Source organism: Ambystoma mexicanum, chromosome 9, assembly GCF_040938575.1.
Source record: "Ambystoma mexicanum isolate Mex_15411 chromosome 9, UKY_AmexF1_1, whole genome shotgun sequence".
Classification (NCBI taxonomy): domain Eukaryota; kingdom Metazoa; phylum Chordata; class Amphibia; order Caudata; family Ambystomatidae; genus Ambystoma; species Ambystoma mexicanum.
In genome coordinates this window covers 1,182,220,561-1,182,240,706 of record NC_090931.1, presented here as the reverse complement: position 1 = coordinate 1,182,240,706, position 20,146 = coordinate 1,182,220,561, and positions in this window count along the sequence as shown.

Sequence of the window (20,146 nt, the reverse complement as noted above, 5' to 3'; positions counted from 1 at the left end):
CATTACGACCCAGGCGGTAAGTTACCGCCTGGGTCGTACCCTTACCACCATGGTGTAAACTGCGTTTACACCATGGTGGATGGCGGATTTACCGCCCCATTCCAAGGTGAGTGGGGCGGTAAATCCCCATTTCCCATTTTACCCTTCCCCATTCCCATTTTTGCCCCATAGGGCATAATGGGAGTGGGGAAGGCGCTAATTACGCCACCGTAAATTACGGTGGCGTAATTAGCACCATGGTCCCTTAGCGCCATGGATTTTAACGCCTGCAAAAAGCAGGCGTTAATATCACCATGGCGCTAAGGGACCTTGTAATCAAGCGTTAAGGGTCGGCGCCGTTTACGGTGCCGTTAACCCCTTAATGCCTGATTCGTAATGAGGCCCATTGTCTTTAAGAGACTCCAGTATTTCACGGCAATATATACTTTGTAGCACTCCACAAAAAGATAAATAGTTGAAACCATCTCAAGTGAAAGGTCATTCCAGCCATGTAGACAGCATCAGCGCTTATGATCTTAGCCTAGATATTTGAAACAATCGTACGCTTGTTTTGCATGAATAACTCTGATTTATGTCAGAAGGAATCAGTCGTTTACTTGGTAAGACTTTCAAGCATTCATCTTCATTCTAAAGAGCATAGGATACACCCCGATGTGCTTCAGCTTTTAGCATGCGTGTTGCCATCCACCTGTATCGCTCCTTCTGGCTCAATGAATAGGCAATTCACATGGAAACATCAGTGACTTCAAATCTTTGATAACATTGTACACGTTCCTACAAACATTTCTTATCCACGCAATTCAAGAGCAAAATAGAAACTGTATTACTTGCTGGAATATGATACTTCTTATCAATGCTTTTACACGTTTGAAGACATTTCACAGTGGCAAAATTGCTGAATTTGGAACCTTTCAACTTGCATTCCAATCATTTTCATGCTTTTTTGTACTTGACTAACACATATTTTGTCTGTGCAAATCATATCTATTTGGGCCTCAGATTCTAAATAATTGCAACCTAAAGTGAATATATGTTTGGTAACCATAAACTGTGCTGTCTAGCACCGTTTGAATCACATGCCCCTATTCATCACAACCTGTTTTCTTTTTTTTTTAAATGCGGACCTCACTCACTACCCTTTTTTATGTAAGGCACAATATATAAACAATGTTCCTACTTGAATGCATATTATTTGTGAATATGTATACTGATTCTTGAAATTAGTGCTATAGGAGATTAATAAAATACATTTTATACAATTGTGTCAATGCTTGAAATGACTGCAAAGCAACAAACCCTTCTCTGGCCCTTGCCAATGATGACTGTTCCAGTGCCTAACCTAGGGTTTGTTATTATTGTTATTTGGCATTTATATAGTGCTCCATATATCATTGGTATGACCTCAAATCGCTTGTAGGTTGAACGCCCTTGGGGACCGTAGTACAGGTCATTCGAGAGAGTAGGGTAGTATAGAGTGGTTGGGTGCACTCAGTATGTGTGCAGCTAGTGTGAATTGTCTGTTGTAAGCTGCATGTTAATATTAGGTGCAATGCTAGTGAGTGATCAGTTGAATGCGTGCAGTCAGGTGATTGGTTTCCGAGACTGCATTATGATGGCATTAGGCCTATGTAGGACGTATATGTGTGAAGCTAGGCTCATTTTTTTGTGGGGTATAGCAGGATCTTGAGGTGTTCATGGATTAATGTACATATGTGAGCAACAAGGCCGAATTTAGCTGAGGGGTATAGTTGAACTCTATTGTGTGTTGGTGAAAACTAGAGAGTGAGCATAGTGGTAGGAGGGGTGAGTGTCTGGAGTGGGTGTTATATTCTTACAAGCCCACTGTTCCGGGATTACACTCTGGTTCTGGATAATTTGGTGGTGGTCGTCCTCGTGTTTCATTGTAGTGACACTCTGAGGTAGATTTATCGCTAGGAGCAGAGTAGGATATGTTTGTTCGGTCAGATGGTCATTATTTTTATGCTCAGCTCTCTGCATCTCAGGTTCCATGTTCTGGGTCGCTGATTGTGGTTTATGATGGGTTGCAGGGTAGTATTAGGGAGGATATTTGGTTATGTGGCAAGATATATCGTGCACCATCGTAGTCACACGGATCCCATATTCAGGTCTCTAGTTATGGTTTATGGTAGGTTGCAGGATGGATGTAGGCAGGATATTTGATTATAGGATAGGGGGTGTCACATAATAACATGGTAACATTGAGGCAGTCATTATAATGCATAGGCTGGACAGAGACTTGTAGAATCTGGGGGTTTTATGCCTATGTGGGTTGTATATTAGGTATGTAGTTGGGTAAGGTATGGAGCAAAAGGGGATTATCAGCTTGATGGCGCACGATGCTGCAAGGCCTGTCAAGTAGAAACAGGAAGTGGAGAGTCAACAGTTACACATAGTCCTGAACAATGCTAAGGTTGTCATCTGTGGTATCCATTTCCTTTTTCAGTCATGGTAACTTATTGGGTGCTGTAGAGGTGGAGCCAAGTACCCCCACTCAAAGCTCCACCCCCATGCTGCCTCTATGTTGAGAGCCAGAGTGTGAGACAAGAGCAGTACCAGTGAAAATACCAATACCGAAAAAAATCCTGGACGTAAGGTACCAATTGAGAAAGCCATATATGCGCTCACAACAATATGATGGCCATTTGAATGAAATCCCGTAGGAAGTGTGAAAAATGAGAAAAAGAGAAGATTGATGACATCATGCAAAGCAGAGCTAACACATCCAGACAATGAGGCAGGAGGTTAGAGACCATGAATATTCTATAAGATCTAAGGAGGAGGTGCTAAAGACTAGCAGCATTTCGGACTCAGGATGAAGATGCTCATGCTACAGAAACGATGAAGAAAAGGTCAAGTCATTTTACAATTGTACAGATGCAGTAAAGCAAGTAGAAAAAGTATTCTTAAAGACTGGCTAAGCAGTGAATAGATTGTGGCAATGCGCCAATGAATATGAATAGGAATGTATAAACTATGGATGTTCCACAGCACACTTTAGCAGAGTTTGGCCCCATAAAATAGAAGGGTCTTTTTTCAGTGTGGCGCAGTTGGAAAACAGCTAATACCGGAGGTAGATTCAAGAAGAGCTTAGCCTGCCCAGCACCAGGAAGTCAAGGTCACCGTGAACTTGGATGTTTATGCAGTAGCTACAAAGTATTTTAAATACAGAGAAGATCTGAAACATGGTCTCTAGTCACGTGGACGGATAAACATAGATACTGAGTTGAGCTGTATCGAAACCAAGAGACAAAGTATTTCTCTACTCCCTTTCATTATCAGGCACAGAGAACATTTCCAAGGCCAATGTCGAAAGGGCTAATTGATTGGCAGACCACAAGAGTGATGATAGATGGCAGGCTAATTAGGTGGGGAGCTATGGTTATGATCAGCCCACCAGCACCTGGGTGTCAACCTACGTGCTGTTAGCATGTGTGGAATAGTACAGAGGGGTGCAAGGGTGCCAACCAATTGTAGAGGGACACGTAATAGAGAGCCCTATAGTTTGTATAACCAATGGGACATCATGTATTTGATGACGTTCGTAGTGACTACACTAGAGGAGGGCTTAGTTGCCCCACATGATGTTAGGGACCCATTCACTTTCCCAGACAAGTATGGAACGTATACCTAGATGTTCCCTTTAATCCAATCACTTTCCCCAGTAGGTTTTTGTAGTTTGCCATGTAGATTGAAGTCAATGATGACAGCTTTTTGCTATATAACCTGTTTTTTTTTAACTTGCTGAGTGAAAAGGTTGAGCGTTTATTCATTGATGTTTGTTGTACTCCGTTTTAGACTATTGATATTAAAACAGACTAACTTTGCCAACTTCCTAAATCAGTCTGAGTATTAATGTATGAGTATATTCTGCATCCCCATCCATCCTAAAGTATTGCTGGATCGTCTTAAAGTGCCTAGTGTTGGGTATACGGGTCCAGTGCTTTCAGTGGTCTCATTGCTCGGCATTCCCGAACATCTGTCCACGGGCTGTAAATACTTTTGGATGTAATGTCACTGAAGTCATGGTTTAGGATGTTCATGGGTTTCAGCGACCCTAGTTGATCCTAATCAGGTTTACGGTGTCTGCAACCTTTGGCTCTCCAGATGTTTTGGATACAAATTCCTGTAGTCCTTGTCAGAAATGTCAATGGTGAGGGATCAGGGGAGTTTTAGTTCAAAACATCTCAATAAATGCAGATTGCAGGACTTTGCTTATTCCCTAGAAAGGGGTGTTGTTGCAGCAATGATCAGAAATAGAGCAAGAATGTCCACTACAAGCACATGTTTGACAATGGACCAGAGGCGAGCCTATACTTCTTCGATCTGAAATTGGCTTCCTGGTCCCAAACCTTGGCTCTCGAGAGCATATATTCACAGGGCTACTGAGAAGACTTTGATAAAAAATGCCCCCGGCATTGCAGAACGACGTGGTAGTTGGGAGTCCTGTCTGTCACCGTAGATCCATTGCAGATCTTCCTAATTTTCATGCCCATCTTCCTCCGGCCAATGAGCTATCACCAACTTCCTACCTGAAAGCAATTAAATTCATGGATTGTAGCTGAACAATGGGTGGCCCTAAATCCCCAATTTTTACACACTGGGTGTGTCTAAATTACACACACAGGAGGATTCTAACTACCTCACAATTGAAAATTACCTTTCATTTTGGTGAATAAAATGTGTTGCTCTAGTGTCTACGTTTCTACCATCCAAACAATCAGTGGTAGCTGTAGGTCTCCACACCACTGAAAGGTTTAGTGCATGTCATGTCTGAGTAGCCTTAATCAGTTCACATTGATCACCATTTGCTCATCACCCCTTTCCCAGACCGACAATGCAAATCTGTGACAGGGTCAGGATCTTGACTCTGTTGGGGAAGGAGAGCCCACAACGAACCTGCGATAGAAAGCTTACCACAGTACATGCCTGTGCCAATCCTACTACAGAAGTGGGGTGAGTGAGTTGGGAGGGCCCCAGACCCTGACTGAACCAACTGAGTATATCTTGTGTGTGAACACCAGTACCACTTTCAATCGCTCAATGCCATGCAGCCTGTGATCTGGCCGGAGTTCTCTATATTTTCTATCAGATCTTCCAAGACCAGCAAGCACCACTATACTGAGTGAGCCCAATTAGCCAGCAGAGAAAGCCAACAACACCCATATTGATCATGTGATTCTGGTGCCTGTCATCACAGGGAAGCATCCATCACTACTGTGTAGATTAAGCGGAGCGCCTAGCCAAAATTCAGAGGATAAATTCAGAGGATAAAGGATGTGGTGTCATATAAGAAGGTTTGTCCCTTCGTACTCTTAATTTGCTTTTATTTGGCTGCTACCTTTAGATTGCTGCTTAGTTGCTATTTTTAGATTCTGTTTTTGGATCACGTTTGCTTTTTTAATGAAACACAAAAAAGTATATTCTAAAATGTACTTTTAGTTGTGTTCTGTAATGCTTGCTTGGCTTAGCTGTTCTTTAAGGCTTTCCTTCTACTGTAACATTTTAAGGATTCTACCTGCTAAACCTTGTGCAGTTATTTACTGCCCCCTTGGAACTACAGTTACTGGGCTTATAGTAGTTATTGCACGATATTTGTTTGGTGAACAGGCGTGAGAGCGCCGGCACGAGAACAACCTGCTGGTCTGAGGCGGTCCATGAAAGAATGTGAAAGAGGTGGGCATCTTACCTTTCCTGATTACTTTTTAGCTTTCCTATGAGTATTGCAGAAGTGATGGCAGATATTAACACCGCAAGGGCTAGATTAGATGCCAATAGGCTGTGCAGGAGCCCGTGCAGAAATGACAATCCCTGCTCTATTTCACTTGGGAGTGCATCATTTCTGCTGTCCAATACTCACCTGACCAGTGGCTCTACTGCAGGTGATATTATTGGGGGCGCAAGCACTTCACTTACTCAGAAACTGACCAATCTAATCAATTAGGCTGCCGGTCTCATTACAAGTTTGGAGGTAGCCATGCCCTTATTAAGGGCATGGCTACCTCCAAACTCGGGTCTGGATTCCCTGAATGGGGAAATACTGGGCCATTCCGACCTTGGAGGGCCTGGTATTTCCCTATTTAGGGAACCCGCACCCGGACCATCCCCATTCCCATTTGAGCCCCCATAAGGCTCAATGGGAATGGGGATCATGCTAACAACGGGCCCGTTAATGACGAGCCCGTTGTTAGCATGCTGGGCCGCTCACGGGACCCGCTAAGGATGTCTGGTAAAACCAGGCATCCAGAGCGGGTCCTGCGAGCGGACCTCGTAATAGGGCGGTAAGGGGTTAACAACTCCGGCACCTTTACTGGCGCCATTAAACCCTTACCGCCCACCTCATAATGAGGCCTCCGAATACTGAGGAACTTTCAGTCTAATGTTATTTTCACTAATTACACCAGTACCCAGGTCCAATGGGACTTCAGTGTACATACAATTTATAACAACTGGAACAGTGGCAGCGGCTCAGGGGGCTGAGTCCAATCTGGCTGTTCCCTCTAGCCTCTCTACCAGTCGTGTTAAACAATCCACTTCAGCACTGAAAATTGTGCTTCTGAACACTAGATCTCTAATTAAACATGCTATGGAAGTAACCTCCTACATTCCGGAATGTAACATTGATATATGTGCTCTCACAGAAACGTGGGGCTATCCCAGAGGACTATAGCATGTTGCGTCAAGACAGATTGAAGGGTGTGTGGAGGAATGGCCCTAATTTTTAAATCAAATCTGGATATCTGGGAGGTGAACACTGAAGTTCTGGTGGGCATGGCATTGAAACTAGTGAAAATTGTTATCAACGCAGAAGCAACCATTATTTTGTATTGCTCTATAGATCCCCAACCCCAGGAACAGATGTTCCTGCTGTTTTGACTAATTGTCTATTACCTCTTCTGAAATGTAACTCTAAATGTGTAGTACTCTGAGATTTAAATTTTTGGTTAGGATGCGACACAGACGTAACAGCTAATACTCTTGGAGATGCTCTGTGCCATCTCGGTTGTGAGAATATGGTTAGAAAACCTACAAATCTTAAGGGACATGAGCTGGATGGGGTGGCAACCCTTAACATTCACACAAGTGATCCTGAAGTTTCATCTTGTCCCTGATCCGATCACTTTTTAGTCCATTTCTCAATAAACATCAAATTGCCTAGAAGAAAAAATGTGAAAAGAAAATCCCCCGACTCACTCCAGAGGCCTTAAACCCCTGGCTTTCTGCTTTTGTCCCAGAAATCATTAAGGCTGATTCTGTGGAAGATTTGGCAAGCTTTTCCTTCATTCCTTCCAGGATATTACTGAGACTATTGCACCTTTAAAAAAGAAACAATTGTTGCATATATGGAAAAAACAATGCATGGTTTAATTCTGATTTGCAGCAGCTTAAATCGGTCAAAACCAGTCAAGATGATATCAGCTTGCAGGAATATAAGCTAACGGCTAAACAATACAAATCTGCAATTGTTGTGCTAAAAAAGACATGTTTAATGATAGGATTACTAAATATAATTTGGAAACTAAAGAATTGCACAAAATCTTGAAAGAACAGGAATATCTTAATGAAGATAATAAGAGCGCCCCACTGAAAAATGATGCCTGGTGTACTTCAATTCAGGATGCCATGATAGGCAAGATGGATAACATTAAAAAAGATATTAAATCCCAAATGCTAACCATTAACACGCCGTCAGATGTTGGGGATCGGAACCACCTGGTGAAATTGGCCTTCGGTCCAATTTCAACTTCTCAGAGACAGATTTTGCCAATGTTATTAAGCAGCTTAAAACTTCATGATCTAAGGGGGATACCTGTTCTGCTATTATAATAAAAACATTCTCTCCTGTGTTAATCATCCCAGAGGCGATAAAGAATGCTTGGATAACTCGCCTTAAAAAAAAAAAAAACAGGATTATGCCTGGAAATAGCAACCAATTACAGACCCATATTGAATACCCTAGTCCTTTTAAAGATTCTGGATTGTGTGCCCCTTGCGCAAATCTCTGCCCATCTTAACAATGACCAAATTCTAAATAAATACCAATGCACGGGACAGACACAGCGCTCCTGGAACTGAAAAGTTACTCGATTCCATGGACAAAAGTCAAGCCTTATTTCTCATGCTGTTAGATTTATCTGCATGTTTTGATTTATTTGAGCATTCTATTTTAGTCACTAGATTGAAGGAAGTGGCAAATTATTCTGAAAATGCTGCCCAATGGATCTCCTCCTTTTTCAGTGACAGACAGTGTAGAGTTTTCAGTGGTGAGGTGGAGGCACCGCCTTTTAATCTGGCCTAGGGCGTTCCTCATTATGCCCTTTTTTGATCTACTGGAACGGAATGGCATAATATTTGTGAATTATGTGGATGACACTCAATGTGTCATCCCGCTTACAGGATCGTTTAGGGATGATGAAATCAAGCTTAATAAGGCCTATGACCTTATACAATCTTGGATGCTGCAGAATGGCCTGGCTTTCAATAAAGAAAAACTGAAATTATGGTGGTTGGCACACAGAATAAGATAAGGAAGTTAGGACCAATATATGAATGCTTTTCAATTGCAGACTACAGGATTGATGGGGAAAAGAAAGTCAAAACCCTAGGCATAGTTCTGGGCAATAATCTTAATATGAAGATGCGGGTCAATAGCCTAGTATCTTCCTCAACCTATTATATTAAACTATTGGCCCACCTTTGGCCACTCATATCTCATAAAACTGCCTAGATGATTGCAAGGGCTATAATAGGATCAAAGATTGTCTATTGGGGCAGGCTCCTGAATGGCATCCCAAAATCCAAGTGTTATGGCCTTCAAGTCATCCAGAACAGCATCGCCAGGGTTGTCAAATGCCTTCAATGGAATGATCATGTGTCAGAGGCTAAACAAAGTCTTCATTGGCTCCCAGTGCAGGTAAGAATACAATATTGCCTGCTCCTGGTCACTCTTAAATGCTGCGCTGAACCTATGCAAGTCTACCTGAATGATCTTCACATGGAGATCTCTTAGATCAAATAATACACACCAATTGAGAACTCCTAAATGCAACAACAGCAAAGCTTTAAAGGGGGATTTTTCATTAGAGCTGCCCCCAGAGCATGGAATTCTCTCCCGGTTGAAAGTAAGTCTACTGAAATCTTCAAGAAAAAAAATTAAAACAACGATATTCTGCTAGCTCCCCGAACCTCTTAATTTCCACTATTTGGCGTTAAGGCATTTAGGCGGTCTGAGATCCTGACCATGTCCTTGTCTTAACTGTTTTTTTTGGTCTATTTTATGTGTGCCTTAAGCCTCCGGGTCCCTAGCTGCGTGTTATAAATGTAAAGTAAAGTGAAGTAAACACAGAGAGACTGTTTGAAATGTATTGGCACCAAATGGAGTAGGGTGTAAAGGAAGTGTAGGGAAATCTATAACGAAGAAAAGTATGCCAGATTTAAAAAATAAAAAATAAATGTGAGCTGTAGCCTGTGCACAACATTTGAAAAATCACACATGTGTCAGTGAACGTCCAATGTTTACAGCCCATCTATAATATGTGTATATCTCCAAAGTAACTGACAAGGTCAAATAAATAAGTCCTTTCAGTTACCAGAGGGTAACCAGGAACTTTTATAAAAATGTGATAATGGTCCAATCTGGGATCAAAAATAGAGCCTTTCATAGGAGATTCAAAACCGAATGTGGCCCTTGCAGTGTATTTTCCTTTCACAGGACTGGAAATGAGCTTTATAGAAAGACATCTAGAGAGATATAGAACATAATATGCAAGTTTAGTTGTAAAGAGAAAGTGAAAATGTTGCAATGTTTTGTGGAAATGTAAAAGTCTAGGGAAAAGAAAATGTGACTTTAAGACTGCAATTGAGAATAAAACAAAACCAAATGAAACTAGGCCTTATCGGCCAAATGGTATTTCTTCCATCCTTAAACAAGCTACGAGACATGGGACTCAACTTCCCATGAGAAAGGTTTCAAGACTGGACTTAGAAGCTAACCATATAATCGTATGACTTTGCTTTGATTTACGTTCACAGAGACATGCCTATTAATAAAAACAAAGGCTGACCATTTATAACGTCCATCAGCAGCAGGGTCTGTCAGCAACACCCTAACTATAAATGAATAGACTTCCTGCAGCAGTTCCCTTTCAAATAATCTGATTTTTCAATAAGCCAGGCATTTCTTGAAGGAAACCCTTCAAACCGCTGAAGACTGCATGTCTGACTGAAGTGATTAAAATTGCTTGTAATTACTCACGCAGGCCAGACAGGTTAACACATGTCACCGCCAGCATCCTAACATCAAAGCACTTTCAACATGATGACCAGGCTTCTCTGGGTCATTAAATGCACCATGCCCAAGCTCAAATACACCAACAGTATATGACACTAGGGGGCTGATATATGGAATCTGTGTGCCGAAAAACGGTGATTTGTGTGTCATTCTGCCCGCAAATCCCCATTTGTTAAACAGGGATTTGTGGGCAGAATGGCGCACAAATCCTTGTTTTTCGACGCACAAATTCCATGAATCAGCACCATGTGTTTTTTTACCATGCAGAGAAACTAGAGATGCATTGCAATATTTTGGAAATAAGAAAATAAATGCCTTTTGAATTTTGCATTGGGAATTACTATATCAATTGTAACTTCTGAATGGCTGTTCCTAAAGTGTTTTTTGTTTTTCATGCAAATGTTCAGGGTTAAACAGTTCTATCAACTGAATTACAAATTATATTTTTATGACATTATGTTCCTCCTGTAAATTGGGTGTATGTGGAAATACTCGTGCAGAAATTGCGCACATCAGTAATTCACATATTACAGTGTCCATGCCAGCGAGCCACTTATGATCAAATGGAAAAATAATTGTTGTATAAAAGTATTATTTTGTAAAAGCCAAAATGTGTAACTCATCCACCATAAATTGTGCCGAGGCAAGAATCGCATCACTTCATTTGCCTGAGCGATAGCAATCTGAAAAACAGATGAGTAACATGATCACATGTGAGGAATATTTTGTTTTTGAAAGTAACAATTGTTTAATGTAGAAATCTCCAAGATGACCTAACAACAAATGGGATTTGGAAGGCTTCCATCAGATTACCCTGTTCATTAATAGGCCTGATGTATACGGAGCGGGGCGGGGGGAGTTGGTTGGTTTTGCGTGAAATAGCTTTTGGAGTACTGTCCAATCACATACATTGGACAATTAGATTAGAGAAATGATACACACCTCAGACGGGTTGGTTTTCCGCTCTATTAATGTTGAAACCTATAGATTATAGGGACACAAACACAAACATAATCGCTAACACACTCACTGGCTGGCTGATTGAGAGGAAGAAGGAGAGAAAGGAGAATTGTTAACAACAGAAAGGAGAATGGAATAGATTGCTTTCCTTTGGACCCATTTTGGATTTTAAGCAGGGCACTGCAAGCAAGACCGACCTGGAGTTAATTACCCATACCTTATTCAGTGGGAAAGACATGAGACAGGCACAAATATAGAAAATAGTTAAACAGATGTGAGAGAATCTGACACCATCTTACTGACTGATGCCCACCTGTTGCTGAGTGAGATAATTAAACCTGTCCCTAAGAGGGTGCCTGCATGTCTGTGAGACAGCTAGGGGAGATTTGTATGTGAGTACAATGTCATGGGGAAATATAATTATGAAGGGCAATATACTCTCAATGGGAATAGATAAAAGCCCAGTCCCTATCATTTATAAGTACTGAGGGTTGGGCACATATGAATTGTTTGCACATCCTTAGAAGATAGGGAATATTTCAGAAGTGTATGTCTTTCTGGAATTATATATTTGATAGAATAAGTCCTACAGTATGTACACTGGGAGATCCTCTGGCTCCTCTGTGTAATGTGCACATACAAAAGTATATTGGGAGCCAAACAGATCTCTCACTATCCGCATATCTAGAAGGGTGATGTAATTGAGGTCATTCCATGGTTACATCATCAAACAGAGTTAATTTATTGGAGCTATTGCAGTAGTCTATGGGCCTCATTATAAGTTTGGTGGTAGCCTTGCCAGTAAAACCAACACATTTCTGGGATGGAGGAGACTACAGCATATCTCCTGGCATTTTTGCTTGACCAACAGTTTTAAGTAAACATACCAACTTTTATACCGCATATAAGTGATGGTGTTGAAAACATAGGGAGTTTTTTAATTCACAGGATGAAATGGTACATCTTGTGATATATTTACTGCTGCTGATCCAATCAAGAATAAGGGGAAATGGTTATTGACTGTTACTATTTTACCACCTTTCAGTTATCCATTGAAAATGAGAATTGTACACCTTAACACATGTATGCACTAGACACACCATTGAAGGGAATTTAGTGAACATACATGTTCCTTTTTTTACAAGCAATTTAATAGTGGGTAAGTCAAGTAGCCGGTATTTCAAATTAGTTTTCGAGAGCACTCTGCGTCCATTGAGTAAAGAGGGAGGTATGTATTATCAATAAAAGAAAATAGAGAGATTCAGATAGACAGGGATGTTCTGCTTAATTTCATTTTCAACAAATGAAGGCCTTATCCTGGACCCTCATGCATTTTTCAATCTATGGTGCATTTGCGCTCAGGGTAAAAAATGTGTACACATATTGGTATTTGTGTGTTACAAAATTCCTCATTCATGTAAATGTAGCATAGAAAAGTTATGCAACCCATGCATTGTGTATTCTTAATTGTAATCACTATTGACTTTGTGATTCATAGATTTATAATTTGTGTATACGTAAACTATTTCTATGATATTAATAAATAGACTTCTCTGCAACCCTGTGTGTTTCTTATTCCGGAAGGGGGGTGGTGGGGTTCTGTGTATAATCAATATTTTTTGATTGGGGCTCCCATATTCTTAATAATAAAATTATTAAATAAATTAAAATGTCTGATTTGGGGTGGGTCGGAATTCCCCTGAATTGTATGTTGCCTGATTAAAACATCCTACACAGGTTTTGGAGCCTTGCACTACAATGGCCTGATGCTAGGGGAAAATATTAGGCCCCACAGTCAGGTGTAATGCAAACCCAGTGGAGGAAGAGAGGGGGTTATAGGCAGGATGTCCTGGGCAAAAAAGACACATTTTGGCCATTTAGAGTGAAGGTTGTTCAGGTGATGTCAAGAGTTGCAGAGGTGTGCTGATAGACCAAGAGAAGGATGGGAGGTGGAGCAGAGTGCTAAAATGTCTGTGGAGAAGCTGGACAGGCACGCAAGTAAGGTATTATGTGTGAGAGAATGGTAACCAGTGGAAAGAGTGAAGTAGTGATTGTGAGAGTTTATGCAGGAGTGAATGGAAGTGGAATGAGGTGTAGAAGAGAGAAGAGATCTGGGGGTGAGTATAGAGGTTGAAGGAGAGCATAGAAAGGATGAGAGTGGAAGAGAGAGTGAGCAGGAGAGAGAGGCATAGACAGAAAGAAAAGGCACAACTTGCATGTCCTTAATCAGCCATGCTACAAACAATTGTGGAGTGATCTGCCTTCATACCAAAAGGTTATATTGCCATTTCCTCGCCAAGGCACAGCTCCTTTCTTCATAAACTTTGCTCAGCCTAGATGATGCCATCAATACAAATTTGTTCCGGGTACTCCATTGACTGTATGCTAAACCAAATATAGTACTTTATAATGCTCACAACACGGACCCTAACCTGTCCTATTGCTGAATTATCAGTCAAATCCATATCAGACCTGTGTTATTGTTTCAGTGGATCTTCATTGTTACCTAATCTGCCTTGAAAAAGACCTCTGCTTGAAACAAGTGTTGAGTGCTTTTGTAAATTTTGCCAATTTATCCTTTGCAGGCTCCACCTGCCTTGATGGTTATCCTTTTTTAATCATTGACAAAATAAACTACACTTCTATTTCACAATATAATCCCACAACTTGCAATGTTGCCTTGGGTAATTGGTTGCATTTTTGGATTTAGTTTGGACCTTTAGGCTGTACGGCCTTACTCAGGCACATGCAGCTGGTGGCCAACCCATTTAAACACGTATAATTGTAGACTCAAAGCAAGTGATCTTCATTTCTTCACCCTCCACTCCTTGCTAAAGACTACTAGCATAGGGTATCCTTAGAAAGATGCATAGTAGCTAGGTCACTAGTATTCAAACTGACCTAGGATAGCAGAGGGTTAGTGTGAAGGGCATCACATGGGAGATCGGGGATCAAGACAACCCATGTGTTGGATCACTCTACAGTCTCAAACCTCTGACAACAAAAACTGTAAATCAAAACCTTTGACCTATGTTTTGGATTATTTGAGTGTCTTAAGGCCATCTGGCCCAATGCCACTAAACACTGATTCTGCATTTCTCCATGCTGCCAACATCGTAGACCATATAATCTTCCATAACTTGGAACATATTTTAATTACAGAGTACCGGTTCACTCCTACATAGTCAAATTCACTATGTCTTCATACCATCATGATAAAGCTTCAAAAATGTAGTTTATGTTGATGGGAACAGTGGTAGTCTTGCAATTACCCACAAGACAAAATGCCCTACACCTCTCAGAAAACAGCCAATTTGTATCCATGGAAACCTTTACCAGATGCTTTCTACTCATCGATTTAAAAAATGCATCTCTCATGTCATCACTTTCCTTGTCCTCCAGGCACTTCCATAGGATGCTTGAAAGATATCACTGGCCTCAGATCGTCAGTATTAACCTTCAATTTGAACACTATATTCCTTGACCACTTCAATCTCTCTGGCATTTCATGGTACCAAGGAACATAAAACAGCATGTTGCAGAATGGCAACGCAGTTAATCTATTACTTTTATAGTCATATCCACATCCTAACCTTTGCTTGTAAATTGTCATGATTCAATTCAGTTCGATTTGTAGGATCACATTTCCATCCCTTCCATCTCACCTTCATGATGGCCATCAATGACAAACAGTACCCCCACACCTTAGTAACATGATGCTCATTCAAGGACATCTCAACAGAACCATGGATGCCAGCCTTCATTCTCTGAAAGCTGCACATGTCCTGCAAAGGACATCAACTTACTCTGCACTTTTAACCACATTGCCATTCTGGTAGACTGAAATACACTGCACACAAGGAACAGTATTTAGGATGAAAGGTCCATCCTGCGGTTCACTCAGCAGTTTTCCCTGAGAGTAGTAATGGCAGCCGCATTTAAGAAAATTGTTGGCACAAAATGAAAACTCGTTTGGAGTTAGAAAAGCATAAAGAACTGTGCAGAAATTGCCAATGCCGTAATTGAATGGGAAAAGACCACTTATTACACAGCCACAAGAGTGGGGAACGAACAAAAAAACAGAGCCCTCTTCGATGCTGAAGCACTTCCGCATATAACACCAAGCACCCCTATTCCTGCCAATAACTTCTTCAATGTAAATATCTAAAAAATGAGAACAAGCATTGAAAACACTGCCTCTTGTAGTGCTATTTTATGTTGAGAGTTTATTAAATGGCATTAGTCACCACCATATTGCCAGGGATATGTACATATTAGTTTGTAGGAAGAGGTCACACCTTCTCCAGATGTTTTGCATTATGACTCGAATAATCCATCACCATTCAATGTGCTTGTTAGAGTAGATAAGTGTTGAATCCAAAATGTATGGTGAGCCAAAGGTTGCAGTCCCCTAAAACAGAATAGAGCAGCAGACAATTGGAGAGGGAACATTGGAAGAAAGGTTAATTGTAAAGAAAATGGACTGAAGGGTAGGGTAGGTCTATATCTCCTTGTCTCTAATTTTGTGTTTTGCAGGGGGAAGGCAGTCTACCTTGCTTTTATGGACTTAAGCACGGCCTTCGAGAATTTAGACAGAGTGAAGTTGTGGGCTGTGGTAATACTGGTGGTACTTCATGAGATCCATATGGACAATTATTATGTATTGGACCAGGGGGTGGGTGCTTTGAATGTTTCAAGGTGGGGTTGGGAGTTCGGCAGTGGTTGTCTTGGCCCCATACTCTTTACTGTATACACTCATGGGTTGTGGAAGGCTTTGGTGGCAACAGGTGTGGATTTTATGAGCTTGAGGGGCAGGTCATTCCCAGTGTTGGAATACATGGACGAAACAGTCCTCATGGCTCAAACAAGGGATCTGCAGGCCCGGGTCAATGCATATGCCTCCTTTATGTAAGGTTTGGTGATAAACATTAACTCAGTCAAATCGGCAGTGATGGGGTGTACTGGAAGGAAGAAGCAAGCAAAGATGCTTTGTATAGTTTGCATTGGGGAAACTATCCCAAAGGTAGCAGAATTTAATTATTTGGGGGTGAGGGTTTCAGAGGCAAGGGCGGGTAAGGACCATGTGAAAAGACAATTGTTGAAATAGAGCCAATGTATAACAGGTTTATTCCACTTTCAATGAAGGTGCAAGGGTCAGCATCTGCAATCGGTCCTCAAGGTTTATACCACACAAATTAAGGTGGCCACACTATATGAGACATCCTTGTGGGGTTATTCGAAGTCAGGTGAATTACAGGGAAAGGAAAATTCTTTTTTTTTTAAAAACTCCTTGGACTTCCGGGTTCATCCTCTTGTGCCTCAGTCCATAGGGAATTGGGGAAGTATGTTGGGAAAGGAAACTTGGCCCAAAATTCCTTGGCTAAGGTACGTTAAGGATTTCCTATGCACCAGTGATGTTCAGGCTCAGTTCCCCCTTGTGGTAGTGCTATCTTCCCAGCAGCAGAGAGGGTACAAGGTGGCTGTGCATCAGGGATCCTAAATAAATAGGCTTATTTAGTTCGGCCTACATAGCAGAATATTCAACATAAGTTGATTAGCAGTGTTCCAGATTTACAGCCGCATCTCGTCTGGGCCACGAAAAAGCAACATATTTGGCTCATTACGAGGGCGAGATTTGACTGTTTACTGTTGAGGGGTAACACTGCAAAGTGGCAAGTTTGTGGGGCTCCAAGAGAGGATTTAAAACATTTGATATTAGTTTGCCCTGGTTACGGGGACATCAGAAAATGTACAATTTTGCAATTTTTGAAACATACTGATATACGCTGTTATTGGCCCGCTTTGTTGTTGCTTCTGACGGTGGAATCAGAACTGACTGCATGGGCTTTGTTATCTTACCTGAAAAGGGCTATGTACATCAGAAAGGGTATTTTAAAGGGATACAATCTTGTTTTATTACATTGTAACTCTTGATTCTAATTGTATTTGAATGGGGTAGTAATTTTGATATGGTAAGAGTTTTATAGATGCTTTGTATTTTGATGAATTTTAATTTGTGTATCATTTGTGTTTGATGATTGTTTTTTTTATTTTTATATCCGAATGAACTGAACTGAAAGAAAAGGGAATTAAGGGTAGGGTAGGTATTTACTTTGTGATAGCATGCATACATGTATAGTCACTGTGTAGCACTGTTGAGAAATGTCAAATACTTAATGTTCAGGTAAACAAGCATATACCTAAGTTGGTAGTTTTACTATTAGAGGCAATTAATGCTAGTCAGTGAGTGTTTCCATGATGGGCTGAGATGTGTTCTAGTAACAATTGGAGCAAGACGGCATGCATGGCTGGGTGAAGTGGAGCCTACCATACACATTATGCATGAGCAAAGTCAGCCCAATGAAAACACTGAGTGCTCACTCAGCTGCAGCAAGAAATTGTGCGAGTGCTTCTGTGCTGGCTGTAACTGTGGAAGGGAACTGTAGATTCCCTTTGACAGCTTTCAGTACCGCAGCATGCATGACACATTTTCCATGCAAGGCTGGTGTAATTTTGCTTCCACCGCAAAGAGTGGCCCATTGGAGTTGTAAGGTGGGGCACTGCAGGGCTAACTATGTTTAGGGGGGTATCTGTGCCTCCAGACACATTACGTGACTCAAGAGCATATAGCTGGAACTTCTCTGACTGCTCCACACATGTGCAGGAACCAGGAAGGTAGCAGGTATGGAATACATGTATGTATGTGTGTAGGCATGCATGTCTGCATTGAAATATTGTTCTGGTGCACACATGAATGAAAGAATGTATGTTTTATGTGTGTGTGTGTGAGAGAGAGAGAGAAATAGTGTATGATGGGTATGAGTGTATGCAGGTGATTATGTATGATTAGTGTGGGAAGGGTCAGGAAGTCTACATATATGTGTTTACTGTGGCATGACATTTTTCACTGATATTAACGGTCAAGCTAGACTCATGATTGTTATTATATGGCTACAGTGGCCTACACATCTGCAGCCAATCTATTGTTATTGTCTTACCATGGCAGGGCATTTTTACTGAGTTAATCAAACATGATACATGTTGTCACATTTTCTAAACTCTCCTATATTGGTGCAGCCAGACCATAAAAGTGTTCTTTCTGTGACATCAATGGTACACCAACCATGAAAAATGTTATAACATGTCTAGACTGGCTTGCATTGGTGCAGGCTGCATATATTTTCTTACTATTGGGCATTGAGGGTAAAACAAACATGATATGTTATTTGTTTGCTAGACTGGCCTACATTTGTTCAGCCAGTCTGGATATATTGTTTTACTGTGGCATGGTATTTTTTACTGAGCATCAAGACTAAAGCAAACATGTTCATGTTAAGTGCTCTTACATTCCTACAATGGCCTATGTTGGTTAAGCGAGTTAGGATGAATTTTCTTAGTTACATTGATTTATTTACTGGCTGAGCCAACAGTTGTATGATCTTATAAAGTAACACTGGCACATATTGGTGCAAACAGCATGTTTACATGTATGCATTTATAAATAGGATTCAGTTAAATCTGATAAACCCTGGAAAAACACCACGGGGAGCAAAAGTGCCTTCTAGATTTAAACTCAAAAACACTAAAAGTGGTGTCTTAACGTGACCAAGGATAGGAGGACGTTTGGGTGGGGGTTGAAGAGGTGGCTGGAGAGAGTGCTTGACATACAGACATATCAGAAAAGGGCCCTACTCCCCCCACCATATGCTTGTATGCGCTCTCCAATTGCTTCCTCTCCTGTCCCCTGACCTTATTCAGAAACACTGCACATTCTATGTGACATTGTAAAAAAATACAAATATTTAACATTGGTCAAGGGATATTTTGAGGAATTGTAAAAACATTTGGGCCATTTTTGTGGCTGCTGATTCACATCTCAAAATTCTTCAAAATAGACCATGATCACTGACTGATATTTGCACTTTCAAAAAATGCTTTAATATGGATTGTTCAGTGTCTCTATCTGTGGGACCAGGTCCTCTTGTTTTCCCTGACTTGAATATAGGGTTTGAGAAAGACATGCACAGACATAAAAAAATGTATGTTACATTGTTTAGTTTTTTTTTAATAAAAGAAGGTATGTGTTAGTGGGCAGGTTATGCTTTGAGCAATTGTACCCAATTGTGAGCCTTTATATGTGACCATGAATTCACCACACCTTTTATCTAAACAAGGATGTCACATACATTTTGCAGTTACATATTTGCACCCTCAGACTGTCTTTGTGGCTATTTCAATATGTGTAGAATTAGAATAAGACACGCTCAAGCACTGCACAATCTCTGTTAAATCTATATTTTTTTAAATAATGTATTTGTCAGTGGATAGGGGATATTTTGAAAAAATGTTGCCACCCAAAAATAAAAATGGGCCTGCAATTTCCCACAAATCCTTCAAACAGTCCCACGAACACTGACACATACTTGTTTTATATAACAAATGAAAACAATGTAACACTGTATTTGCAGTATCTGCATTAATTATCCCAGGCATTTTGCTTTTGTTCCTACACACATGTTAAGATAAGGCAAGCAGCTGGGGAGAGTGAGGTGGGTGTCTAAGGCGTCGGCAACAAGGTATATTGGTACTTACTATTGTTACACTATTAAGGCCCTCCCTACTCCAGCGCAGACAAGCCTGGCCAACCCTTCCTAGTCTCCACTTGCCTGTGTAAAACTAAACCAGGTGACCTCATCAACATGTTTTGTTGCACCAAAGTCTTGAAAGTACATTTGCAAATCAAACTCAAAAGTTATATTTAATCTGGCTCTTCCTTGCATTCTGATACATTTACGCATCTTTTCAAGATGAGTAAAACAAAGCTACAATTGTCCTCTTCTTGAAAGACAAACACACATCATTCTACCAATCAAGTCT